The 27,692-nt window shown below is 47.0% G+C and overlaps 1 protein-coding gene across 1 annotated transcript in view; it reads right to left on the bottom strand.

The window, feature by feature from the left end:
- APBA2 (amyloid beta precursor protein binding family A member 2) overlaps positions 1 to 21,899 on the bottom strand; it is a 96,001-nt gene extending 74,102 nt beyond the window's left edge. The window contains exon 1 of the mRNA XM_055002459.1: positions 21,757 to 21,899. The gene's annotated coding sequence lies outside the window, so the exon portion shown is untranslated. The remainder of the gene's footprint in view (positions 1 to 21,756) is intronic.
- Positions 21,900 to 27,692: the final 5,793 nt, after the last annotated feature.

The raw sequence follows: 27,692 nt of genomic DNA on the forward strand, positions 1-27,692 counted from the left end.
TATGTAGTGCTTGGAGGTTTTTTGATTCAAAAACATAATCAGCAATATAAACAAGAATTCACAAATTCGTAAAAACATTATTAAAATTACAATTCACATAAATAGTTTAAAAAGATATCAAGAGGGCGGTAATCACAGTATAACCTGTTATCCACACAATAATACTAAAAGTTAAATCAGGACAAGGGTTGAACCAGAGCAGATATCAGGAGGATTTTTAAAACAATTTAGTGTTCTTTTCCATCCCATCCTTTCCTCATGGAATACATAGCTCTCCTCTCTTCCATTTTTTCCGAACGAACCAAACAAACTGAGCTAAAATTCGTCACCGTTCATGAGAAATGAGCTCCCACGAACCAGCCTGGTTTGTGACAAACTTCGGTTCGTATTTCGGTTCATGCCCACCTCTATCTTCTCCCAATCCAACACAGGGCCTGGGAGCTGGTTTTGCGGGAGTAAATTAGTCAATTATTGTTTTGCAGGAGTCAATTAGTCTCCAAAAGCCGTCATTTTGCGGTTACCTTTATTTCCATCCAGTGAATTTCTAACTCGGAGAGGCCCAGCGCTATTAACAAGACTTTGTAGTCCTACTGGAGTCAACGGGCCCATTGGCAACAAAAAGCATCATCTACCTATCAGTGGATAAATTCATCACTGCGAAGTTCAATTATGAAGTCCTTAAGAGGGGGTTGGGGACTGAACGAAAAAGAGCCCAAATTACAGAGATGCCGCCACTCAGCAACCCTGTCAGAGTGCCTTTTGGCCTCAGGAGTGCCCAAATATAGAATCCCTTTCAGCACCAGCAATTTGCATCCAGGTTAGTGCTGGAATATTTCTGCCACAGCAGTTCCCCATCAAATCCACCTAAGGCAGCACCAAGGCCACTCGATGGCATCTACTTATTTAAGTATTAAATCCTAAAGCCCAACACAGTCACCTGCTGTTTAAGAGTTATTCTTCAGGCAAGAAGGGGGGGGAAAGACCTTATTTCACAAAACCCAGCCCTCCAATCTCTAGCAGCGAGTACTGAGCACATAAAATTGAGCTGCACAGTACTCTGCTTTTTACCATGTTTGTGAAAGCTAGATGGAAATCTTATTACTCATATACAAATGTAGTTCATAATTTATCAGCCTTTGAAGCACACCATGCCCTACAAAATCGGGGGGGGGGGGACACACTCAAATTCAATGTGTCCAACATGCCAAAATTCATATGCTATCAGGTACAAATTACCCCTCCCTCTTTCTCCTTCGCTAACAGGTGATCAGTTAAGAGAAGTGAGCCCCAGATAGGTATGTTCTTGCTACAATTCTGCAGAATATAATATGAACAAAAAAATGCAGAACTGGATGTGTGTTTGTGTTCTTCTTTTCCCTGAGATATGTCAGGGGGATCTTGTGCCGAAATAAACTTGGTTCGTCTTAAAGGTGCTGCATGAATTTTGCCTTGCTTTTGTTTCTTTTAGGTTACACCTTTGGAAGAATTTCTCAGCGATAAGAGAAGTTCATGGCTGGAACAAGTTTCTCAGCGGAAGCTTTTCAAAGAAAGTCAGGAGAGACATCCAGCAGAAATATTTTAAGTATAGAATATCCCATACATGTAATTAAGTCCACAAAATTCATTAACTTGTCTGTTCACACAGCCTCCTGACATAAAAGGAACTACCATTTTTAAAGGTCCTCTGCTGTGTTGCCTGGAAGCAATTCTTTTGCAGAACTGGATGTGTTTGTGTCATGCACCAACCTATGACAACCCTATGAATGAAAGACTTCCAAAACGTCCAATAATTAACAGACTTGCTCAGATCCTGCACACTGGAGGACGTGGCTTCTTTTATCGAGTCAAGCCATCTCATTTTAGGTCTTCCTCTTTTCCTACTGCCTTCCACTTTTCCTAGCATTATTGACTTTTCTAGAGAATCTTGTCTTCTCATGATGTGACCCAAGTACGATTGCCTCAGTGTTGTCATTTTAGCTTCTGGGGAGAATTCAGACTTGATTTGATCTAAAACCCACTTATTTGTCTTTTTGGCTGTCCAATAATATCCACAAAACTCTCCTCCAGCATCACATTTCAAATGAATCAATATTCTTTCTGGATGTAGCACTAGGTTTCTGGAGAATTTCAGCTTCATTTAAAAACCCCGACACAAGTATCTAGCCCTTATGAACGTATATCTGAAAGTGCGTAGACAGAGAGGTGACTGGTTAAGATTTTCAACTTTTAAGGGCAGGCCTTCAGTGTCTCCAATCCTCTTCCAAATTAGCAAAACCAGAACAAATTATTCCTTCCATTTGCATTCTTTATTCAAGTTGCAAATCCGGCTTTTGGCACACAGAGTTTGAAGTGTGCAGGCGAAGCATTTGAACTTCTGGCTTCATCGCAGAGCCCACGCAAGGCCCACAACCTCCCACCCTGCAATCTATTTCCCCTGCTCAAATGGTTCTCCATCCCGATTCAGAGACATAACTCTTGGTAAAAGAACATCAGCTCGGCTGCCAGAAAGATATAAAAGCGTCCCCATTTCTGAACTTGTGCTAAAGATTTCCTTTATTGCCCAAGCACCTAGCTTATACACCATTCCCACCGACTGGGGACCATATGGCGACCCTAATACACGCGCTGGTTCGGAGAAGAAACCACAGCGATCGAAACCATTACGGTGTCAAGAACGCATTGCTTTCCACTATCAGATTATGTGTAATTTATTAGGTTATAAAGCACAGGCAGACTCCGGTGAACTGTTGAATTCCCCTTTTGAAGCAGAGAATCAAACATCTGACTCCGAATTAGGAGACCGTTCCCCCAAGGGACTTTGTAGGGAAAGATGGTGGGGCAAACAGTGTGTGTGTGGGGGGGGGGGAGATGCAAAGGGAAGAAACAGAGCCAGCCTCAAAGCTCAGAGTACTGGAGCCCCTTAGAAGGCCAGGCAGAGGGTCCTTTGCAGACCTGAGCCCACCAGAAAGAGGTCTGGAACCATCCTGGAAAGCTCCTTTTCCCAATAAAGTTCAAGCACCAATTAAAAGGCGGAAGTCCCACACAAGCGTATTGTGTATTCCTTGGAGATGAAGTCAAAACCCATCTGCAAAAGACTCACACAACAGCATGCACCTGGACAGCTGTCCCTTCTCCTCCTTTCAACTTTTGCAGCCAAAAAACAAGGGAACCGTCTGTGGCACATTGAAAGTGGAGCCTGTATTTTTGTTTCCCAGCAAACAATTTAACTGCAAAAATCAGCCATAGCTGGGGCCAGCGAGGATGAGGCCTATAACGCTGGTGGGACTTCATTTATTTATTTCATCTATAGCCCCCTTTCTGCCTAATGGGGAACCGAAAGCAGCTTACATCATCTCCTCTCCTCCATTTTATCCCCACAACAACCCGGTAAGGTAGGTCAGGCTGAGAGTGTGTGATTGGCCCAAGGTCACCCACTGAGCTTCCATGGCAAAGCAGGGATTCGAACTTGGGTCTCCCAGATTATAGTCTGACACTCTAGACACTATACCATGCCGGCTCAACACTGCAGTGACTACTTAAAAGAAGTCAGGGAGATTTTGGATCAAAGCAAGTGAAGAGTTAAACAAAAGCCTCCCACCTTTGCCAAGCATCACGGGCCAATCCTTACCCTGCCCCACCACAACCACTTTTTTTTTGCAGACCCACAGCATCGTGCGTTTTGCAGATCACAGACCCACAATATTGTGCGTCATTCACAAGATGCCCCTTGCTGTTCATAAATACCAATTCCAAAATCTGATGGACCCTACCCCTCGAAACCAGCACGCAACACTGGCGCGGTGCTCACGGTAACAGAACGAAGACAGCATTTCGGGTTGTTTAGCAGAGAGGAAAGTTTAATTTGCAACATAGTAATCAATGAAAGTAATGAAGCTTGGAAACATCTTAATGCCCTCGGCACTTCAGCCGCATGCTGATCAAGTAATACATGCCTGCAGTTATGATCTCACGCTATTAAACTACGAAATTCATTCTGATTACCATGAGAAACCGTTACCGTTTCCAGATTAGGTAGGGCAGCCAGTTTCTCTGGTTATAAAAGCCTGCCTAGTTCTCACTCCAGGAACTGACCCACATCAAGTCTATACCACTCCGGACTGCAACGGGCCTTCATGCAAAGACAAAACATTTGCTTCTTATAGAAAACTAGCCATCGAAGGTCATTTTCTCCTTGGCATGCTTCTTTTCTGCATGCAGGGATTTATTTTGGATGGAGGAGCGTTCCTGTGTAACCCCACTTGCAGGCTGAAACAGCATAGCCCCCCAACGCAAAGTGGGGGGGGGGGCTGGTTACGATGGTGCACTCAAAGATGATGGAGGGTCCGGAGGGGTCCCTGCCATCTCTTCAGGATTTTCCACCCTGCAAGGCTGACATTCTTGTCGACCAGATGCAGAGATGGCCCAGGCGGTGGTCACGATCTTTCCAAGTCCCTGCTCTCTGGCAGAGTTCGGACAGCGTTGGGCCCCACTGACCTAAATAAATATTGCAGGGTGGCCAACGGTCCTTTTCCTTTTTTTGGACAAGGCTTGAGTTGGCGGGCAACCCTGCAGCTTAGGGGGTCTTGGAGGAGGTGGGTTATCTGTTTGGATTTAAGCCTGGATTTTGGACAGGAACAGCCTTGGTCAGCCTGACCGATGAACTACTCCAGGAGAGCAAGAAGGGGAGTGGATATCTCTCTCCTGAAGAGCAGAAGTGAAATTTTGCCAGCAAAAAAATAAAAATCTAACACCCACAAGTCTCTTCTATCAGTCCTCAACAGCTTGCTATATATAATCGGTTATATTACCCTAGCCTGTTAGGAATACCGGGAGATGTTCCTTGAAATCCCTTTGAGGGGGAAAAGCTCCAATTTGCTTCTAATGCAAATTATTTCACCTAGTGCAAATTTAAAACACTTCATCATTTTTTGCTTGGAATTGCACTGACAAGAGCGATTTATTTTCCTCTGGCTCCTCACACGCAAACCCTGTCAACATACAAACCAGGCTGTCAAAAAGCAAACCCCCAAAGGCGTGCAAATCACAGTTCTGTGCCGAGACGCAATTCATTCAGTATACATGGGGAGGGATCTATATTTATGGCTGCACATATTGCAATGGGGAGCTGCAACGGGCAAACTCAGAGGCTCACTCAAGTCGGGGGGGGGGGGCGGTCCTCATCCAGCCTCTGCCATAACCCCACATCCTGCCATCCCAAGGATCTCTTCACTATGTGCAAAATAGCAAAGAGTCCAGCAGCATCTTTAAGGCTAACCAACTTAATTGTAGCATAAGCTTTCGAGAACCACTGCTCTCTTCGTCAGATGCATAAGCTTTCTCGAGAGCTTATGCTACAAGGAAGTTGGTTTGTCTTAAAGGTGCTACCAGACTCTTTACTATTTTGCGACTACAGACTAACATGGCTAATTCCTCTGGATCTATGACTGTATGCGAGGGTTTCCTAAAAAATGTCCTAACCAAAGCCAGAGAGCAGGAAATATAGAACTGCAGTCAACAGAAATGAATCGCACATCTGGGAGCCAGTTTGGTGTAGTGGTTAAGAGCGCGGGACCCTAATCTGGAGAGCCGGGTCTGATTCCCCACTCCTCCACTTGAAGCCAGCTGGGTGACCTTGGGCTAGTCACAGCTCTCTCAGAGCTCTCTCAGCCCCACCCACCTCACAGGGTGTTTTGTTGTGGGGATAATAATGACACTTTGTAAACTGCTCTGAGTGGGCATTCAGTTGTCCTAAAGGGTGGTATATAAATCGAATGTTGTTGTTGTTGTTGTTGTTGTTGTTATAAATAATGTAAATAAATAAACATTTGTGTGATATTCAGCCAAAGGATGGTATTTACGACTCATTCTGGTTCATACAGAACAGAACAGAACAAGATGGTGGGGAAACGGGGCACACCCCATTTCCACCACGCAGGTAACGTCTCCAGTCATTATCTATTGCTGGTTGCTGAAGATGGCTCGTTAGACACTCTAAATCGAGATACCCACAAATCGGCTTGGATGAAAGCCCTGCCTGAGAAACCGATGATACTTCGAGTGTCGATTGATGATAGTTTTGAGACGGGCAAATCCAAAGCATTTTCTCTGATTAAAAAACATGTCCTAGGAATCAATTATAGCAGCTTGATTTCAAAAGCCTGCAGAGGTTGTTCACCCCTATCTTTCGGTCTTTCTCTCCCAAAATCAATACCCCCCCCCCATCTGTACTATCTTACCATCCCACGATATTATATCCCCAACGGTTCTACAGGGGAGATTTCTGAATAGGCCCTATTCCGACAGAATTTGCTCTTGTGGCCTTAACAGGATCAATACATCCTTTCATGCCCTGCTGGAATGTAGGTTCTTTGAAAATATAAGGGATTATTATATTAAGCCTTTAATTAACCAGCCGTCCCCTTATACTCCAGAACCCCTGGCTCTTTTGCTTAGCAATAAGGATCCTAAATTTACCTTAGCAATTGCAAAATATCTCTTGGTCCTTTCAGTCCTCGCACCCCAAAAATAAGGAATAAGTATTTCCCACTGCTCAAGATCTATGAATCAATAAGCTACTAAGGGAATAAAAGGAAAGGAACGGCATGCCCTATTGTGGAGGGGTTCCTATGTACCTTATTATTCCTGTGAACCAATTCAAAATGATTAGGGTAGCTGGAGCATCTTTCCTATGAGGAAAGCTTGGAGAGTCTGGAACTTTTCAGTCCAGAAAAAGACAGCTAAGGAGAGACATGACAGAGATTTACAAATTATTGAGGAGGTGGAGAAAGGGGACAGAGGGAGTTTTTTTCCCTCTCGGTTCAAAAATACTAGAACTCAGGGCCACCCGGTAAAGTTTTTGGGAAACAGGATGGGGACAGACAAAAAGATCCAGTGGAGTTAGCCGTGTTAGTCTGTAGTTGCAAAATAGTAAAGAGTGCAGTAGCACCTTGAAGACTATCCAACTTTATTGTAGCGTAAGCTTTCGAGAACCACCGCTCTCTTCATCAGATGGATCTGATGAAGAGAGCTGTGATTCTTGAAAGCTTATGCTACAATAAAGTTGGCGAGTCTTCAAGGTGCTACTGCACTCTTTACTATTTGACAGACAAAAGGAAATCCTTCTTAATTAAAACTATGGAATTTACTGCCAGGGGAGGAAGCGACGGCCACAAGCATCGATCACTTTAAAGGGGGGGTGAGATGTTCATGGAGGGGAGGTCCCGCAATAGCTGCTATCCAGGGTGTCTGAAGGGAGCCTCCAGCTGCAGAAGCAGCAAACTTTTGGATGCCACAGTTGGAGGGCAGCAGCTTTGGTCTCTATGCCGTTTGTTTGGCTCTTTAGAGTAACTGGTTGGCCAACAGCCACTGTGAGATAGGATATTGGACTAGGGTCTACTCCAGCAGGGCTCTTCTTACGTTCTGAGGGGCAGCCAAGAGATATTGAAAGAAATCAATGGGGAGGGGGCGGAACAGCAGATACAACTGAGTTCTGCCCAAATTTGCAGGAGCCACTGGGGCAGCCCCTAAACCTCAAGGGAGACGCTAACCATGTAGAATCACACAAGCCATTGCCTGAATTTGGGGGGGGGGTGCAATAAAACAAATAATAAGGAACGTTTTTTGTTGCACTGCTGCAGCTGTTTGCTATCACTCCCATGCTCTGGGAATTTACTCGCATTTGCAGTGCGCTCCCACCTGGAGAGCTCCCTCCTTTAATGCAATACAGGGGATGCGCCTGGTGCCATTTTTAAAGACGGCATATGTGTCCCCAGTTACTAACCCAATCCAGGCATGCCAGAGAAAAAACCCAGAGCGTTGCTTTTTTGCCCCACATCCATCATTATCCACCAACGTGTTCCAGGCGAGCACGCCGGGACCCAGCAGTCCCCTCCTGGTTAGGGAACGGAGGCTAAAAGCATCATGCGCAGTTTCTGAACCTAAACCCCAGTCGCATCTACCTACATCTGTCAAAGATAAAAGTTTGCAACTGACTGCTATAAACACTAATTCACCATTAGCTGTTCTAAATTACAGATAGTTGCTCCACCTTTCCTAACCCTATCAATCACATTTTTGCCCTGCCCTTCCTCCAAAGAGTCGAGGGTACTGCCATACGTTGATTCTTTGCTCCTCCATTAGGTTTTCAAGCTACGTTTTCAAACCAGTGCTTCAGAGCACAGGCTACTCAAGGACCTCAATGGGTTCACAGCTCTGCCTGTGCGAGGTCTCCAGTTTCGGCATAAACCCATCAACCCACTTACCCATGCAAGGACATTTTGTATTATGCTAATTAAATCAATAATCCAGCCCCTTGTTTCTGACAGTGAGATGATAAATGAGTTTGTAGCTACAAGCCACCGATGGAATATTAATTAACAAAATGCCTTCAGGGTAAAGCATGCCTCAGTGTCATGCAAGACGCTGCTCAAGCAATTCTTGTCTCAGGCATCACAAACAAAGAAAAAAAGTTAGAAAGGGGGAAGATTAAAGAGATATCCATTGCCAGGAAAATAACTAAAAAGGTGTGGGTATGGCACAGGAACTGAAGTAATGACAAAACACAAAAGGCTGGCTAGTCAGGAGCCAAAAAAACTACTCCCATTTTTCCTTAGCATTGCTTCCTTTATGGTATGCCTTGTGAAAATGTGTGCTTACTCACTGAAACTGAGCTGGTGTCGTGTTGTCATTAGAGCCAGTTTGGTGTTGTGGTTAAGAGCAGCAGGACTATAACCAGGTTTGAGTCCCCACTCCTCAGAAGCCAGCTGGGTGACCTTGGGTCAGTCACAGCTCTCTCAGAGCTCTCTCAGCCCCACCCACCTCACAGGGTGATTGTTGTGGGGATAATAATAGCACACTTTCTAAACCACTCTGAGTGGACATTACGTTGTCTTGAAGGGCAGTATATAAATTGAATGTTGTTGTTGATGATGGTTGTTGTTAGAGTGCCACATGGGAGAGATCTGGGTCCAAATCTATGTTCAACCACAACGCTCACGGAGTCACCTCTCCCCCAACCTGACCTACTTTACAGGGTTGTTAGAAAGATAAAATTCTGATAACGAAATCAGTGTCCACTACCATAAGCTCCTTGATGGAAGGGCAGGATTCATTCAAAAACCCGAAGAATCGCCATCTGCAATGTCCAGCCAGAGCCACAGCTGATTGGCCAGTGAGCACTAGGATGTCATCCCACTCATCACGTGATCCGACTGGGTTGGGTCACTCAACTGTCTCATCTAAAAGAAGGAACTGCAGCTGGGAAGGTAATGGAAGAGGCAGGCCATCAAGTAGGATTCAAAAAGAAGACCAACCTATTTGGGGGGAAGAAATTTGCAACCAGTTTCAACGTGAAGCTCCACACTGGAGACCTGTCGTTGCCGCCGGACTGATCCTATGCAATCTTCAATGTATCTCCTTCCTCGAAGGAGCTTTTCCTCCTTCTATTTTACTCTCACAACAATCCTGTGGGGTAGGCTGAGACTGCAAATGACCCAAGGTCACTTGCACTTGAAGCCGGGTCTTTCTCTGGCCAGAGTCCAATATTCCATCATGCTACAAAAAGTCAAATCAAGATACCAAAATCTGTGCATGCCAAAAAAAAAAAAAGTCACAAACCATTCTGGCCCTGTAAAATAAAAGAGTCAATTTAAACAAGCATATATCAATTTGCCTGTATTTTTGTATTCTTCTTTCTAGCAGTAGCCCTGAGGCTTTCATCTCAATGAATTTGACACAAAGCAGAGAAATGCAGGCTTCTGTCTCATACTGTACATCCCCTATCTGATGCAAAGCAAAAAAACCCCACTTAAATCCTTGAAGGAATAAAATTCCACTTTCAACGTTTCCTCCCTTTAGCCTGAAGGGAAAATAATCTTGGAGCACAGCCTGAATACACTGTGTAAAGCCTGTGGGCCAAACGACACATTACGTAGAAGATCTAAGGTACGAATTCTCTGAAAGTTTCCTATATCAAATAAACGTATTAAATATACTTTTCTCAATAAAACACAGCCGTGTGGAATTGCCAGTTAGATCCAAGTTGTAGCACATGGCTTGGTCCCTGAATCACCCCCCAGGCACAAAACAGCCTGAAGAAGGGAAATTTTTAATCTGGAAAAAAAATTAATATACCTCCCCACCACCACATTTTTCATTAAAAAACTAAAACGTCAAGAGTTCCAACAGCAGATCTCCAATTCAAATGGCACTTTGGCCCTAAAGGAGACCACAGCCTACTTTCTCAAGAACAAAAGCTGTCACATGTTTTAAAGATGTCTTAGATTTCTCGCTTTTCCTCCAAGGAAATTGGGGTAGAAGTGCATTATTTCTGGAGTGGTTTGCTCGGATAGCTCACTGCCCCCTGAGCAGATTGAGCCACTGGGGGGCTGCCACATGTCCGCAAGGAGAAGCTCGAATCAGGAACACCCCCCAAGCACTTCAGAAAAGCAGCTCTAGACCCCCACATGCCCCGACTAAAGAGAAGCCCTAACACTCTTCTTTGAATGAAAACATCTCTCCTCGCAAAAACCATTTCCCATTGCAACAAACTAAAACACAAACGCCCCTCGGTGTTGCTAGCAGCCACTCCAGTTATTTTATTTAGCTATTTATACCCATTTTCCTCTCCAATAAGGACCGGAAGCTGCTTACAACATCGTTTCCTTCTCCGTTTAATCAGTACCACAACCACCCTGTGAGGTAGGTCAGGATGAGAGCGAGACTGGCTGGCTCACTCAGAGAGTTTCCATATTTATATACTGCTTTTCGGCCAAAGTTGCTTTTTTATTGTTAAGCACCTCAAGCATAAAATGTTTTAAAATAATTTTTATATGATGCTTAGTGTTTTACTGTATGTTTTTATTATATGTATTTATTACGTTGTCATTCACTCTGAGTCTGCTTGCGGGGAGAGCAGATTATAAATCAAATAGATAGATAAATAAATAAATAACAGTTCAAACATTCATACAAAACTGAACACATTAACATTACTTTTTTAAAAAGAATCTAGTAAATTCTTCAAGCAGCAACACAAAAAACCCAAGCAATTAATTAAATAAATGTCATTTATAGCCCGCCTTTCTCACTGAGATTCAAGGTGGATTACGCAATGTGAAATGAGTACAGTCAGTTTCAAGGACATTTCCATACACAATGCCACAGCGTAAATAAACACAAGTCTACAAAGACATAGCAGTAGCAAGAATCCAAAACAGAGTTGAAGAAATGCTGAAACAGAACATAAGCAGTTCTAGGGCTGACATTAGACCACATGAAGCACAAGTAGTTCACAGGAGCACATATTTAAGACAACAGGTAATATATAAGGCAACATGGTGGTGAAGTCTTTGGTCCTTAACTCATTAGTGAAGCATCTGAGAGCCCCTCCCTACAATACAAAAGCCTTTTTGAATAATTTGGTTTTGCATCGTTTGCAGAAAGCCAGGCGAGTGGGGGCTCTCCTGACCTCCTTAGGCAGGCCGTTCCACAGGGTGGGGGCCACCACAGAGAAAGCCCGTGTACGGGCTGCTGTTGATTTCGCCCATGAGCAGGGTGGCACCTGCAGGAGACCACAGAATAAATCCACAGAATACAGCCACTGGCAGAAAAGAAGGATATAAGTAAATAAATGCATAAACCAATTCCAGCAAAAAAGGGAGGCCCTCCGTCAATCAATTAAAAGGCACTGGATTCATGGGAAAGAGAAGGGGGCAGCCCCAGAAAAAACCCTGTCCCTTGCAGCCGCCCACCGCTCTTCACGAGGTGGGGAGACACTGACTAGAGTCCAAGGACGGGATGGTACAGCACCTAGGAAGGACTACGTGGGGGCAGGCAGACCGTGAAATGCTTTTCAGAAATGAACATTTGAAAACACTGATTTGGCATTTTCCCTACTCAGCTAAACAAAAAAGCATAGAAAATGTACAAGTCAGTCCCAAACTGGCCAAGCCACTGGGCCCCCTTTTAATATTCCAACAGAGAACCCGATACGAAAAGCGTTCCAGATTTCAGGGCAAGGCATAACAGTAGAGCCACAGACGATTTGAGATTTAACATCCATGACATGAAGAACTTGAACTGCGGGTGGCTGGAAGGAAAAAACAATTATTATTCATCTCTCTGCAGAAAGCTTAACATCAGAAGATGAAGATTTACGCATCGCAAACGGAAGGACGGGACCCTGGTGGCAACAAGCAAACAGCGCCTTGGCAGTTACTGAATCCTGCAGTCTAAGTAATCTCCTAAAACCGAAGTCTGTGGAACCCAACAGCGAAGGCACAACGTACCCAACCCTCATGCTCAGCATGAAATGATTCAGCAGTCACATGGCAATCTGTCCCCCCTCCTCCAGCACATGGCAGCTGCTAGAAATACACCCCTCTGCGTACACCGAGTTCCAGGCTTGGCTTTGTACCCCAAGCAAGTCGTGCAACGAAATCCAGCAGGAGCTAAGCCCTGCACAGACAGAGATTTTGCATTCCGCTGTGCCAGGAAGTAAAAAATTGCTTGGGATGGCACGCTCAATACTGGACTTACGCGCCAGGCGGCAGCTGTCACACCATCTCCTTCCGCATACTGCACCAGAGGAACTCCACACGGCCTATCTTTCTGCTATCGTTGCAGGGCATCGTGTGGGGTTAGCTTTACTTTGTGCCCGCCAACATCTTGCAGAGGAAAATAGAAGCGTGCTTGTAACCGTCCAGGTTTCATAAAAAGGATGACTTCTTAAGTTCTCTCTCTCGTGCGCGCGCACACACTTCTCCTTTTGGTACGGGCTCTATGCATTTTACTCCACAATCATTTGAAAGTTCTGGGCGTTTGGTTTATGAGCAAAGGGGCTTCGCACATGAGCAGAAACAGAAAATCTGAAATCCATTTGTTACTGATGGTGCTTGTCAGAAATCTCGAGCGAAAGCAATGTTTCTATCAAATAATCAATGCATTGTGCACAAACAGAAAAAGCTGTTAAGAATTTACAGCTAGCCAAAGCGTACTTTAAGCAATACAAAGGTTTCAGTTAGCTGTAAGTCAGCACATGGCCACATAACTTAATATGCATTTCTGTTTAGGAAATACATGTATTAGGAGCGGGAAACTTGATTTGAATTGATCTTTTTTCCCCTGGCGGACTGAAATCACCTTGATTTCGGAATCAATACCTCCTGATTGAATTGCCAGATGTAAGTAATCCTCCCTTATCGCGAAGGAGATCCGGCGCTTGAATCACGCTGCCTCTTGGGTTATGCCCATTCTTGTCTGAACGGTAACACAAAACTGGATGTGCAAAAGAAATCTGTCCCAAATAATTCCCACAACATTCAAGATCTACCAGGGACGAAGGTCAGCAGGAACACAGAATTCTAATCCAAGGGGAGCCCTTCGAAGATTTCTACCCCCTTTGTAGGTCAGCCTGAAGAGGAGACTGGAGGCTCTCGCCCCACAAGTCCTCCGGGCCCCATACTCAAGAGCAGTCCATATTATGATGTTCTGTACCGAGTAGATTTTGCAACGCATAAATGAGCAACCATCTTTGTTGTCTTTCCCAAGGATGTTCAACTCGACTCAGACCCTTGCCAAATAGAACTCCTTTCCTCTCCCATAAGACACTGTGATGCCGTGAAGGCAAAGTAGCAGCCTCGTGGCCCTAGACTGACCGCTCATCTTTGGAATGGCCCAAGACAAACCACCACCACCACCACCACCACCACCCCTGCTTTCCAGCATTTTTCAGAAATACTACAAGATCCTTTGGAAAGGAGGGAGGCCTTTTACTGAGAATGGTTGGGGCAATACTAATTTATGGGTTGAAAGGCAGCATCTTGCACCTGGTTCTAAACACTGCTATTCCAAGCCTTTGGGGTTGAGGAACTAAATGAAGAGAAATGCCTTATTTACCCGTCTATAAATCTCTTGATGGGAGAATTTACCGGATCTTTCCCTTTTCCATTTGCTCTCCAATACACCGACATTTGGCTCTCCTGGGCCCCAATACATCAAATTATTCTGCATAATTAAAGCCACATGCGGAGCTTGGCTGTTGCAGGGAGCAGAGATTTTTTTTGCAGGCCAGCCTCATCTGTAACCAAGGCTGTACTCTGTAGCTCCGTCTAGGTATATGCTTGGGCTGGAATTCTTCTTGTACGGCATGGCTGCAGCCGCCTCTTTCCAGCCGAGGCGTGACAAAGGAGCCCGCTGGCTTTCTCATTTCCTTCTGCTAAATGTTAACTCAAACGCATTCGCTAGTGCAAGACATTGCAGGCCAAGAAAGGCATGGGGCATGCTTTCAACCAGGAGCCAAGGTCTGAGATTTTTTTTTAAAAAACCTCCAAAACACAATATGAAGGAAAACAATATATATTTAGCATGTTTAAGACCACTGTAAAGTGCCCCTTCCCCTTATAGGAATACCAGGCTAGTGCCTGGCACCTCCAGGGGCTTCAAGGATGGGGCAAGGGACGGACATGACATCAGCTGATGCTCTGGAAACTCTATGGTATTACCATGGAGTTTCCATATTGTTGATGCATGACGTCACATCCACCCTCAATGTTCCTCCTGCCTGCCCAGACATGAGTGTGGATAGGGAGAGCAGTATTGCCAGAAGATCACCCGCCCAAAGCAGGCAAATTCATGGACATACTGCCTCTGGTATAGACTGGTATTCAGATATACTGCCTCTGAACAGGGAGGTTCCGTACAGCTCTCATGGCTAATCTCCATCAGGAAACCTATTTCCAATCAATGAGGACCAGTGGGGGGGAGGCGTAGAACCTGTATAAAAACAACAATATTCAATTTATACACCGCCTTTCAGGATGACTTAACACCCACTCAGAGCAGATTACAAAGTGTGTCATTATTATCCTCACAACAATCACCCTGTGAGGTGGGTGGGGCTGAGAGAGCTCTGAGAGTGCTGTGACTCACCCAAGGACACCCAGCTGGCTTCAGGCAGAGGAGTGGGGAATCAAACCTGGTTCTCCAGATTAGAGTCCTGCTGCTCTTAACCACGACACCAAACTGGCTCTCAGTGGTGGACGGAGCAAAGCAAGACAGTCGTGTCTAGAGAGAGGCGTGTTTCAGTCTCACATTGCATAGTTTGCTTTCTTTAAAAATCACATGCCTTGAAATACGCAGACTGAAAATAACTTTCAACTTGACAAAATGACACCAACACCCTCAAAGGGCGAGAGACTTCAGTGAAAGAAGTCATGGTGTCTCAAAAATGTAAGGATAGCACCCACCAAATGGCCCAAGGAGACGGATCCCAAGGACAGCTAAAGCACAACTCACGTCGACAGAAAAGAATTTATCTAGTTCATTTTTAAACTCCCTCCAAGTAGTGCAGGGAGGTATATGGGGCTCTCCATTGCCCACTGTATACTTGCAACAATCCAGTGAGGGTGCTTAGGGAAAGACAAAGAGACAGTGATGTTACCACTAAGCTCCATGGTAGGATTTTAACCCAGTCAATTCACACAATACACACACACACACACAAAATCCCCCTCGTCTAAATCCAGTTAGCTGTCCCTCAAAGCTGCACCAGTCCCTAGGCACTGTGTGAGTTTTTAATCCTAACCAAACTGACAACTTCCCTTTCCCTTGTTGAAGATGGTTTGCAAACATTCCAACAGCTTTAATTTCCTAAACAATCAGAATGTTTATGAACATTTTATCACAGCACAGCCAATCAATGCCGGAGACTTCACCACCACTATCAGACTGCAACATAGACTAATTTGTATTTCAACCACCAGGTGGTGCTTCTATCAGTCTCACCAGGACAAAATCCCTATTCCTCATACAACACTGCAAGGCACGCATCTCCCCCAAGAAAAGGTGCTAACCCCTCCCCTGATTTTATCCTCCCTTGTAAACAAAACTCTGATCAGTTCACACAGGCATGTTTGCCCTCACACACAGCAATGACTCATGGCCGAGAAGATCAACACTACAAAAAGACCTCCAATATGCTGGGGGCAGTTCACACACTGCACAGTCACAAGCCAAGCCATTTGAGCAATGAGATAGGAGCGCATATTAATCAGCGCTCCATTTGTGCATGCAGAAGAATGGGGGGGGGGGCGCATATTTTTCAAAGTGGGGAAAAAATGGCAAGCAAACATTTTGACATGCCCATCGCAGCGCCAAATGATTTCAGGATTGTGCTCCAAAGCCACCGGTTGTGAGCGAGCCCGGATGGCACGGTTGCCTGATATCTGCAGGTATGCAAGCACTCAGGTGGGAAAGCTGGCTGGAAGGTAAGGGCTTCTTTGCGGCCTTGGACATACGCCCCATACTTAAGCTGTGCTTGTCACAAAGAGCTGCAGCTCCTGTAGGGGGAAAAAAACCCCAGCCACACCAGCCAGCACCGACAAAGCCCTCTCGCTACATGAATATTACGTCCCCATCAGCTTGCAAGGAGCAAATGTTCTCTCTTTAGCTTCTCTGTTGTTATCGGTCAACGGTTTCTATTCTCCCCTTTTCGCCCATCGTTTTCAAGACTCGCTTACATTGTGTGCCCACATCAAATGCTCCTGATGGGTGATTTATACCATCCTTGTACTACAATACGCATCATTTACACACACACAATAGAGGGACGATGCTGGTTTATTTCATGCACAAACAACCTTGAAAAATTGGTACATTTTACAGGGGGAAAAATTCAGTACGAGGAAAGAGAAAATGACACAAAATTAGAGAACCGAGAGTTCCATGCACAAAAGAAGCAAAATTGAAATGCAGGGATGAGAAATTCAATGTCACCCCTAGAAGCAAACATGATGCAATAAGTTCCTCGGATAACTGTTGCTTCAAGCTGGCTGTGATCATTCCAAAGGACTGTTTCAAGACACAAGTGCACCGGACAGGTAATCCAATTGTCCTTTCCTATCAGCAGGATGACATAACCAATTTATCCTCTTGGGCAGGAGAAATCGAACCTACTGAACTCCCTGGGGCCAGATGGACATAACAGCCAAAGAGCACAAATGCGTACATCATTAGTCCTTACAGAGAGTACCTGTCTCCTCGATTGGATGATCTTGGGGAAAACACCAGTCCATTCTTTGGAGCTGTGACGTTGTCTCCCAGTCAAGAACCTGGGGTTACACCGGGAGCATGAATTCAGGGGGTAGGCGGCACCAGGGAGAACCTGGCAGAGAGCAAGCTGACCCATTTAGAGGCGTGCAGGACCGTCCCCAAGACCCACTTTTTTCCAATATCCCCCGGAAGAGTGATTTCCTTCTGTATAGGCAAGGAAACCACAAGCTGTCAGAGCAAGGGAGCAAACAACAAGCTAACTAATCAATGGGTCAACTTGAGTGCCTCTAATTGCGTACAGCATTACAGCCACAGACGCGCACTTCCCGTCAAAGAACGGCACACCACAGCACTGACGGTTCAGCGCACTCCGGAACCCAACGCCAAACGATGCTAACTTTACATTGCCATGTGCAGCCCTCAGATAAAAATTCAGAGCTATCCCAAAACCAAAACCACAAGACAACATAAATGCTCCAGGAAAACATTACTGAATATTCATAAAGCCCAAGAAAAGCCACCACATACGAAAACTGGGGAAAGCGCACTTCTCCCAGGTCCTGCTTGAAAGCCAGCTGGAGTTTGTTTCCTCACACAGATCATTTAAACAGCTCTGAAGATTTGGTCTGAAACTTCTGTCTGAGCCCAGAAACTGGCTTCACGTAAGGGTTAGAAGCCTGGGTCATGAGCCAGAGACACCCAGATTCAGATCTTGCCTCAGTAACGTACTTGAATAGGTGGCCTCTGGCAAACCACTCCCTCCAATACGTTACTTCCAGCCACGTCTAAAATATGGGGATATACATACCAGCCTACCCCACAGGGCTGTTGTAAACAGAGACAACAGATATGAAATCCTTTAAACATTTGTGACAAGTATTAGGAACAAAATGTCAGCCCTCACGATGGGTGATATGATGCCTATCTGCCCCCATGCAGGGGGAAAACTTTCTCACTTCTACAATCTGGGGGGGGGGACCCCCACAACCCTAACCAGTGAGAAGATAACCCCTCCCTTTTTCATAGCCTTGTCTCCATTTTGGGTTCTGTTTCTCGGCCACTCTCTGGAGCGACAAGAACAACTGGATCGAGATGGCCGCCACGCAGATGGCACACCACTGCAAAAAGTAGTGGTTGGGTAGCCCCAGGGCGCGCAGGAAGTCGGCTTTTTATTTCCTGTCATTATTACCGATGGTGTTCACAGCCAAGGACCCCGTTCATCACTGGCCTCTGAGGCAGTCAAGGGCTACCTCCTTTACACAGGTCGGTTGTGACAGTTTTCTTCTCAGGTGTCTCCATGACTGCATTCCACCTTCCTGCACCCGACGAAGAGAGCTGTGGTTCTCAAAAGCTTATGCCTCAATAAAGTTGGTTAGCCACTGGACTTTTTACTATTTTGCAACTACGAACTAACATGGCTAACTCCTCTGGATCTATTCCACTTTCAGAGCAGGCAGTCCCTGAGGGCAGAGGTACCAGAGACCTAGGGCCCTTTTGCCCCCCAGCAAAAGGGCTGATTCTTGTCCCCCCCCCCACAAGTCTTCTTCCCCACAACCATCTCTTTGGAAGTGTAAAAAAATGTAGCAGAGGCTCAAGAACTCAATTCAAGCCTTTTCAATTCAAATTATTTTGCATGCTTGGATCATACCAGGAGCAGGGATACTTCACATTGGTCCATAGCAGGACCTACTGGCTAGCGCCAGTAAAGTCACCTGTGCCAAGAGTTATACACAGCGCTTCATTCTCAACCCAGCCCAAGTGGCTGCCAAGCACAGACCCCTTTCAAAAAGAAATTCGTTATTTGAGTCTCAAGTCTGCATCCGAAGCAGCAAGTTAGGGAGGGTAGAACCTAAAAATACAAAAAAGCCCAGAAGACGAGCGGGCAGGACGAAAAGCAGCCACAGAGAACTGCAGCGCCGAGCAAACCCCATAAAAAACAATTAGCGGTCGCCAACGCTCAATCTTCCCTTTGTGAAACGTAGCCTCTAAGCCATCTTCCAGTACAAGAATGCCACCACCGAGAAGGCCCTGCACTGGAAAGCCACCAGCCTTCCAGGGTATCTAAAGCAAAACCGCGACGGAAGGCATTAGCAGACAACTCTTCCAATCCTTTTTAAAAATTAGATTAGCATCCTGCTATTCCTCCAAGGACCTCAAGGTGGCCTAAATGGCCGCTTCCGCCCAACATATCTCACAACAATCCTTTGAGGTGGGTTAGGACATGATGAACGAGGGGGTGACTGAACCAAGGTCACCCAGCAGGCATCCATCATGGCAGAGTGGAGATCTCAGCTCATGGCTCCCAATCAGACATTCTTAATGAATCAAGAGTCCATCTGTTTAAGGCTTTATAGGTAAAATGGAACACGTTGAACTGGGATCAGAAATTACAGGCCAACCCTCTACACGGCACACAGCATGAGGCTGCTGCCTGGAAATGCACTCAGAGCGTTCCAGCGCATGATGAACAGAATCACTTGCTCTGCTCCCAGAGGCATGGAAATGCATACCATGATCGCATCACAACACTGGGTAAATCACCCAGCACATAGCGGGAGGAGAAGCAAGTACTTTCAGCCCCTCAAGATAGGGTGGGCAGAGTACTGGACCAGCCCAGGTTCAAATCTCTGCTCAGCCACAACATTTATTGGTTAGCCTTGGGCCAGTCACACTCTCTCGGTGTTATATGAGCATGAAAAGAGAAGAAGGGGTTATGGCTATGGCCCCAAACAAGGAGGAGAGCTGGGGGGGGGGGAGATCCAATACAAAACACAAGTATGCCCTTTTCAGCTGCTGCTCCGACATCGAACGCGATGTATGATTCCACCCTAGCTGAGCAGCCAGTACATCTCTCTGAGGTTATGCATCGCCCAGTGACTTCTGCTGCATCCTGGACCATTTCGGCACACTCTCCAAGGACAGCAGGGCATCCCCGTAGCGATCCGACGCAGGAGGCCTCGCAGAATCCGGCCTCCTCCAAGGACCACACGTGGGACCCCAGAACACATCCACATGCACAGTCAAACACGCAGCAAATGTGACCCTACCGATGGCACATGGAGCTCACCCAACTCGTAGCTAGCGCAGGGATGTGTTATGCCGCATGCTCCATCTCGGAAACAAGGGCAGGAGCCGTCTGGGACCCGAAGCGCCGCAGGAGAGTTTGTTTCCTCAAGAACAAGCCGACTGAGCAGAGACGATCACAAGCTAAGCACTCCTTCCCCTTTGATTAAAAAGATGCGCACCTATTTGCATGTCACATCGCAGGGCTGCCTGCCACGGTAATGCCGGAGCGACTCAAGTAGCGCCGTGTTCCTAAATCAGCATCAAGCACGGGCGATGGAAACAGCCTCCTCCCTTCTTTTCCGTCCCCCCACCCCGCAACACCGTGTGAAAGGCTCACCCAGTAAAGCTCAGCAAGGACTGGGGGAGGGGGGCAATGGAAGCCGTGTTACAATTTGTCATGCTGTTTACCCCAAGAAAAATGAGCGGAGAATTTTTAATTGAGTTGCTTCTCCCTCCAGACCTAATTACAGCAGGGGGGGGGGAGGGAGCGCCGACTTGGCTGCTACATGGGAAGCATGGCTCTTTTGAAAAAACAGGACGAAATGCAGAATTTGGATAGAGGAAAAAAGGCATGCTACATTTAAGGGGTTTTCTTCGGCACCTTTCCAACAGGATTTAAACCTACCATCACGGTATACCCCAGAGGGTCGGAAACACAGGTGTACATACAGAAGGTTGGCAAACAGCTTCCAAAAGGCTGGGGAAGAGTATATTCCATGCACAGCGGTTTATTTTATTATATGTGCAAGCCCCCCCCCCCGCATTGTGTTTTAAAAGGCACATTCCAGAGGGGCAGCCGTGTTTTACTGCGACCGCCTGCCCCAAATAAACCGGGGCCGGGGCCGCAAGCGAGCCTGCCAGGGGGCACGGGGCTGCCTGTCCCAGGGGCAGAACCCGCCTGCAAGAAGCCGGCAGGGCAGCAGAGCTCCCGGCAGGGCAGGGGCGCCGAGGAGAGAGGCCCAGCCGGGACGGCAGCAGGGGAGGCTGCGGCCGGACGGGGGGCTGCCGGCACCTCTGGCCAGGCCGGGCAGCTTCTCCGCCCCCCGCCTCAGGCCACCCTCCGTGCCCACGCCGGGCAGAGCAGCCCGCAGCCGCGTCCCTGCACAGCTCTCGCCACAATAGCCGGGAAGAAAAGCCGCCGCGGTGCCAGGCGGAGCTGCGCGCCCGGCTCCGGAGGGCACCCCCGGCCGCCGCCCCCCTCCCCTGCCCGCAGCCCCAGCAACCGCCCCCGGCCGGGCACCGGAGGCTCCTGCCGGCAGCTGGCACCGACCTCTGGCAAGCGGGCCAGGGGCTGCCCGCCTCGGCCCCTCCCCACGGCTCCCCTCGCTCGGCTGGGGGTCTCCGGCCCCGGGGAGGCAGCGCCAGCCAGCCCAGCTCCGAGGCCGGGAGGGGGCGCGCAGCGGCCGGAGCGCGCAGGGCAGCATCCTGCCTGGGGCGGCCGGGACTCCCCTGCAGCGCCCCCCCCCCACGGCAGCCCCTCTCGGGCGCAGGGGGAGGGCCGGGCGCCCCCGCCCCTCTGCGCAGCCCTCTCTCCCGGGGGGCGGGGGGGGGGCGGAGGCAGTCTCCTAGGCGCGCCCCCCCCCGGCCGCTGCCCGGTCCCCGCGCCAGCCTCCCTTTGTCTCCCGCGCGCCCTCCGCTTACCTGGCCCGGGAAACGCGGCGCCCCTCCGGCGCCTGCCTGCCTGCCTGCCTGCCTGCCCGGGGAGGGAAGAGGGGAGGGGAGGAGAGAAGGACGGGAGGGAAGGAGGGGAAGAGGGCCGCCGCCGCCGCCTTTTGTGCGCTCGCCTCGCCTCGCCGCCAGCCGCGCGCCCAGCCCGCGCCTCGCCCGGGAAGCTGAGTGCCGGAATCCCGCGCCCGCGCCCGGGAACCTGCATGGCTCGCCGCCGCCGCCGCCCGGCCAGGCCCCGGGTAGACTGCGCCGCCCCCTGGAGGCTCCGCCGAGCGCTTCCCTTCCGCTAAGGTTCATTGGCACGACCGGAGCGGGGTCGAGAGACTCCGCTACTGCCTGCTGCTCTCAAGGTGATCCTACTAGACTGGAGAGCCAGTTTGGTGTAGCGGTTAAGAGCAACGGGACTCTAATCTGGAGAGCCGGGGTTGAGTCCCCACTCCTCCGCTTGGAGCCGGCTGGGTGACCTTGGGCTAGTCACAGCTCTTTCAGAGCTCTCTCAGCCCCACCCACCTCACAGGGTGATTGTCCTGAGGATAATCATAACATACTTTGTAAACTGCTCTGAGTGGGTTTTAAGTTATCCTGAAGGGCAGTATATAAATCGAATGTTGTTGTTGTTGTTGTTATTCCATCTTCCAGCAGTGCTTTTCTGCGGGTGTCAAATCTTTGCACATTTGCATTGAGACGACCTCTGGCATCGTTTATTGAAATGCCCTTGAAACTGACTGTGCTGACTCACACTGTAATCCGCCTGGGGTCTGTCAGAAAGGCGGACTAGAAATAACATAAATAATTTCAGGCAGGCAGCTGTGTTGGTTGGTAGAAGAAGAGCAAGATTCGGGTCCAGTAGCATCTTAAAAGATTTCCGGGGTATGAGCTTTCAAGAGTCAGAGCTCCCTTCATCAGGTAAATAAATTAGAGATCAACAAGGTATAAGCTTTCCAGAGTCAAAAGTTTCAGACATCAAATGTTAAATGTTTCTGAGCTGGGCTTCAAAGGTAGGCTGCCTCTACTGGTGGAGGTTCCACTGAGCTCCTGTCAGTTTTTTTCCTCTGTCCCTAGCAGCCAGGGTTCAAAGATTGGCTGCCTCTGCATTTGGAGGCTCGGCTCAGCTAATTTTAAGTGCTTTCTCCCCTGTCTTTAGCCCCAGCAGCTGGGGTTCATATGCACGTGGAGGCTCCACTGGGCCACTCTCCTCTATACATTCATCTCAGAGTGAGTCCCCCACCCCCTTTCTGGATAAAGGCAGACTAAAAATCTAATTGAATGAATGAATGAATGAATTCTGTTTCTTCCAAACTCCAGGAAGCCCACCAGATAATGGGGAGGCACCTTTCAGTTGTTTGCCCCTGCACGCCTTACGCAAAGATAGACTTCATCAGAAAACGGAAGTTCTATTGAGCTATGGTGGCGTAACACCAGCAATAGACCAATATCAACCTCTCCAAGCACAGGCCCAACATTATTTCCGTGCCACCACTTTTCAATGCATAGTGGAGGGCCATGAGTATCCCTGCTAGCAGAGTGTGATTGTAGACTGCGCGATCCAAAGAAGCACACCTGGCCCCCTACCTCCTTACCCCTGAAACTGCTGTCCCCAGATTCATCAGTTAATTTAACTGTATTAAGCAGTTTCAATGAAAAGGACACCTTTCCCAACCCTAAACAGAGTATAACTGCTTACAGTAGTCGGTGTTTGCTGGGCGTACTTTTCAGTTTTGTATAGAAATGTCACAAACGATGCCTCTTGCTTTGCATAGCCATGCACTCATTTTTCATGCATGTCTTTCAAGGGACACATGCCTCCTTTGTGACACAGCTCTCTGACTGACTTTTGGCGTCTGGATGCTAAAATCCACAGCACAGGCCAGAGACCGCCTCCTTGCTGAAGCCCAGTAGCTCTTGCAACTGAGCAGCGTCTGGACGGAAGACTTCCACACAGCCCTAGCCGTACCAACTTGATGTGCAGTTATAAGCTGCCCTGCGGATGCCCACCTGGGAAAGAAAATGCGTCTGATTCTTTCCCATTCAAGCTATCTGAGCTAGCACCCATCCCCATAACCTGTGGCAATGATTTCCCCAAATTAATGATGCGTTGTGCAAAGAGTGACTTCTTTTTCTCTGCCCTGGACTTACTGCCAACCAACTCCATCGGAAAGTGTGCAGTTTAGGGAAGGGGCTATTTTTTATTATTTATTTGCTCTGGGGCAGGCCTTTTGATTTTTGCTGTGAATCTTACCCTTCCATCACCTCCCTTCAAAAACCTGCAAAAGGGGGTGGGTGGATGAGAGAGAATGAATGAATCCCCCCTCCGTTCGCACACATCCAAATTTAGGAGCACTTCTGTTTCCACGCTTGGCTACCCCTTGCTGCGTATGACAGCACAAGACCCACAACTGCAAATCATTTACACCAATTCAGAAGCTGTCAGGAAATCTGAACTGGACATTAACAACTCCCAGAATATGTTTTTTTATCCTACAATCAGGTATATTCATTAATATGGCATATGGGTGGAGATTTTAATCCAGAACCATCCTATGGCCAAATTCAATGCCCAGTGGTTCTCGTCCATCTAATCTGTATATTCAACCATAACCACAGGTCCAACATCACCCAATGAGCTTTGTGATCCAGGAGGATTTGAGAGTGTCTCTCCAAACTCCTTTAAGACTAACTAACTTTACTGTAGCATAAGCTGTCGAGAACCACCGTTCTCTTTGTCAGATGCATCTGACGAAGAGAACGGTGGTTCTCGAAAGCTGATGCTACAGTAAAGTTGGTTAGTCTTAAAGGTGCTACTGCGCTCTTTACTATTTTGCTACTACAGACTATCACGGCTAACTCCTCTGGATCTAACTCCAAATCCAATGTTCTAGCTACTACACCACACTGCTCGCTGTCTAGGCAGTCTTACAAATCTTGCAGCCCTGATTTTATTCACAGCACGGGAGTGCCATTATGTCGGGTCAAACGATCAAATAAAACTCTCTCTCTCTCTCCCTCCAGCTTTGCATAATGCAGCGTTTGCTTCATGAGCATCCATGACTGGGGAGACTGTAGTTTAATCTTTTTTCTGCATTTTGCTTGATATTTGGCAGGGCCCCCACGGGGCCAGATCCAGATCGAGGGTTGCTATAGAGCACTTCTTTTTAAAGACTGCATGGGACTACAGACACAGAGATGCGATCCGACGTCAGGGAAGGGAAGGTAGAACATGACTGACTCCAGCCCCCAGTCCCTGTCTAGAATAGCCAGTTATCAGGATCACATATATATTTTTAAAGGCTTGCCCCAGTTACTACCACAGGCTGGGGGGACGGCATGTGCAGCAACCATGTGAACATATTCGGTTAAGAAATGCATACAGACAATGCTTCTATACACTTACGAGATCCAGCCAAACCAGGCTGCATTTCTACACTGGCCTATTTTTCAATCTTATTTGTTAGCAACCGTGTTATTGACTCCTGCAGTCTGTCTACCAAGCCGTGGTTGAACTGCTTTACGCGGCTATCTAAAATTTGTTTTTAATGCAATTACAAACGAAGGCAGATTAGAACCGCGACTCGCACGTTTGCAAAATCAGTCCTTAATGAGGTCTCTTGCAATTTGTAATAATCCCATGTTCCAAGCACATTATACATTGAGGGTGATGAATTATTCAGTTTTGACTGAAGGTAAATTTACAGCAGAAATCAAAGTTTACTTTATCTCTCTCCACTCCGGAAAGTGCAATATAAAACGTGCGAATTTAATGTGCTCTTAATTAAGGGTGCTATTAAGGAGGCGTTTTATACTCCCCTAAAGGAGAAGCATAAAAGCACAGATGGAATTGAAATATTTCACCATAAACCGGGTGACTCAAATAATGGGGGGGGGGGGTAACATTTCTCCAAACACAGGAAGATGCCTTGCTAAGTCAGTAGGAGGAAAGCAGAAAATGGGAATTTGTAATGTCTGAACAAAACCAGCAGGAACCTCCCAAATGAAATCATTATGGCAACAAGTCCTAGTTGTTGTTATGCTCCCTTTCCTGCAAACTGTGGTTTGGAAGGAATCTTGTATTAGCAGCAAGAACTCAAACCACAGTTTGTCATCTTGTTTGATTCTGATGACACACTGGAAATGAAATCCTAGGATTTCGCTGTAAGATGACCAAGAAGTAGGGTCACCAACTTCCAGGTAGCAGCTGAAGATCTCCCAGAATTACAACTGATCTCCGGGCAACAGAAATCAGATCCCTTGAAGAAAATGGCTTCTTTGGGATGTGGATTCTATGGCATTACACCTGCTGAGATCAGCCCCCTCTCCAAACCCTGCCCTCTCCAGGCTCCATCCTCAAAATGTCCAGGAATTTCCCAATACGAAGCTGGCAACCCGACCAAGATGTCTTTGAGCCATGAGTGTGTATTCGTTTGTATGTGAGGGGGAGGCAGAATAGCTCGAGAGGTGGAGGGGTTCTGAAGCACTTTCCTGCAGCCTGTGACTGCTCTGCTAATTGCAGAGAGCAAAAGGAAATAGATGAGAACAGTACAAAATAGCCATTGCAAATACATACCATGCCTACGTCGCACAATGAGACAGTGATTTTTTTTTTTAATTGGCACATATGTTCAGAGCACAATTCTATGTTCCAAGTTTGCAAATGGCCTGACCTACACACTTGTTTTCCAGGATACTTGCAAAATGCAATCTGATTGTTGAAGTGAAGCCTCTCAAAAGGCGCACTTTCCAAGGTCTAGGGGAAGAGAAACTCCTTCTTACTGCTAATCTTTGACCTTTTTTCAAATGTTTACAGACAAATGCTCAAAAAAGCAATCCTGCTGTCATGCCGTTAAATGCTTTACATGGAGAATCTTTGATAATAGATTTCTTTGGCCTTGAGTTTTTCTCTCTCTCTCTTGTTTAATTCTTTGTGAGCTGTTAAATATATCGGAGGACTTCAGTATTCATTGTTCTTAACACTTACATTTTTCTGACATAAGAACTCTTATTTAAGAAGTAGGAAAAATCACCGTTAGTGTGTCAAGAAATTGATGTAAAATAACGGCTAACTTTTTCATGAGGTCAGGAACCTTCCAGGGCAGATTATATCTGAGTCAAAGCTCACTCACAGTGCAATCCTAAACAGACTTACACCCTTCCAAGCCCACTGAAGTTAATGGGATTTGAAGGATATTAGTAAGCTTAGGACTGCACTGTAAGATGCTCGCTGTGCTACACAGACAGCAAATGCGCCATAAATCTGCTTATATTTCCATTCCCTGTAAATGGATGATGTTATAAAAGAGAAAGGGGAGGGAATTGTTCCCAGAAGGTAAAAACACTTGAAATTGACTGCGTGCCAAGAAGTAATCTAAAACATGCTCCATCAAAAAGAATGGGAGACGGGAATGTCCCAGAGAAGGTACAGGAGAAGTTCCCGATGGATCATGTCCCAAGATTCTATGAGTATACAGAATTCGTACCAGCTTTACTGGCTTAGACAAGTATTCTGGCATCCACAAAGGCTGAATTCTTAAATTATGCAAAGATCACACTTCTGAAAACTCACACAGAAAGAGCTCTCTTAGGCCTAATCCACGTGGGCCAGAGAATGAGCTGGTAGAGTCCCAGGATGGTAGAACGACTGTACCACTTCAGACCATAGATTGGGGAGGGATTACATTTTTAATACTCCTTCCATGACAGAGAGGGGAATCCCTTCATGTAGAGAAGTAGCACAGGGGCAGGGAGTGAGGGGAGACTGGCTTACTAGAAGCTCTTTCCTGTACAAGCTTTTTTTTTAGTTGCAGGGATTTTGTTAAAATCGGAGGAGCATTATAACTGGTATCTTTCGCATTCATTAGGAGGTGGGAAAGTCCATTTTACCTCTTCCAAGTGAGTAATCCTTGAACGAGAACGGG

Source organism: Eublepharis macularius, chromosome 18 (genome assembly GCF_028583425.1).
Source record: "Eublepharis macularius isolate TG4126 chromosome 18, MPM_Emac_v1.0, whole genome shotgun sequence".
Lineage (NCBI taxonomy): Eukaryota > Metazoa > Chordata > Lepidosauria > Squamata > Eublepharidae > Eublepharis > Eublepharis macularius.